Here is a 983-nt window from a genome sequence, read left to right as displayed (position 1 = left end):
GAAGACTGCGGGCCAGGGAGATGGCTCAGTAGGATAAGCGCTTGACTGGCAAATGCAAGGATCTGAGTTCAATCCCCGGTTCCGCCAAAAAAAAAAAAAAAGAAAAAAAAAAAAAAGAGTAGAGAAGATGTAATCATTGCTAATTACATTAAGCCACTTGCCTAAACCCAAATCCACGGGGACCTGCCCCTTAGCTCAGTCCTTTAAGTGGCTGCTTCAACAAAGCAGTCAGGCTCAGGTTGCTGCGGTTCGATCCCCACAACTCAAGCCAGCTACACCTGCCCTGAAGGCATTGGGAGAAAAAAAAATTCCTCCTAAACCCAAATCTACGAGGTTCCTAAGTTAGAAACAAATGGCAGGTTCAAAAGCACAGAGCTTGATATCCGGGTGATGAAGGCCAAACGAGTGAGTCTGTACTTATTTCAAGCTATTGAAAAAATATGGAATGCTTCACGAATTTGTGTGTCATCCTTGCTCAGGGGCCATGCTAACCTTCTCTGTGTTGTTCCAATTTTAGTGTATGTGCTGCCGAAGGGAGCACACAGCTTCTCTCTGCGGCCCGCTCTGCACCCTCCTTGCGGTTTTCTTCAGACGATCCACATTCCTGGCTTTTCCACTGCGTGTTCACCTTCCCACCCCCAGCTTCACGCACTGCCCTCTCGGGGGCACACTGCCTGGTCTCCCATGCCTCCTTCTGAATTCTGGCTGGAAGCTTTTCTGCCCCACAACTCTTGCATTCTGCATGCACCTAAAACCAGCACACACATGGATGACACCAACATCCACAGCTTGCGGGGAGCAGCAGCCAGGCTTCCTTCTCTCTTGGTGTAGAAGTCCAATACCTGTGACCAATCCTGAAGAACAGTTTTCCTAGGCTGCTGCTGTTCTGGAACATGGTGACCGAGGGCTCTCCTCTCAAAGCAAAAGCTTTCACTTTTGCAATTTTGAGATTGCGAAGGATTGAGTCTCACTGCTCTTTGTGA

The 983-nt window shown here is 48.6% G+C and overlaps 1 non-coding gene across 1 annotated transcript; it reads right to left on the bottom strand.

The window, feature by feature from the left end:
- Positions 1-434: 434 nt before the first annotated feature.
- On the bottom strand, positions 435-541 carry LOC111813380. The gene has a single exon (XR_002818660.1). It is a non-coding gene; the product is annotated as a U6 spliceosomal RNA (small nuclear RNA).
- Positions 542-983: the final 442 nt, after the last annotated feature.

The sequence above is a fragment of the Octodon degus genome, unplaced genomic scaffold (assembly GCF_000260255.1).
Source record: "Octodon degus isolate 3935 unplaced genomic scaffold, OctDeg1.0 scaffold00007, whole genome shotgun sequence".
NCBI lineage: Eukaryota > Metazoa > Chordata > Mammalia > Rodentia > Octodontidae > Octodon > Octodon degus.
Note: the sequence above shows the minus strand (reverse complement) of the source record. Positions and strands in the feature narration are given on the sequence as shown.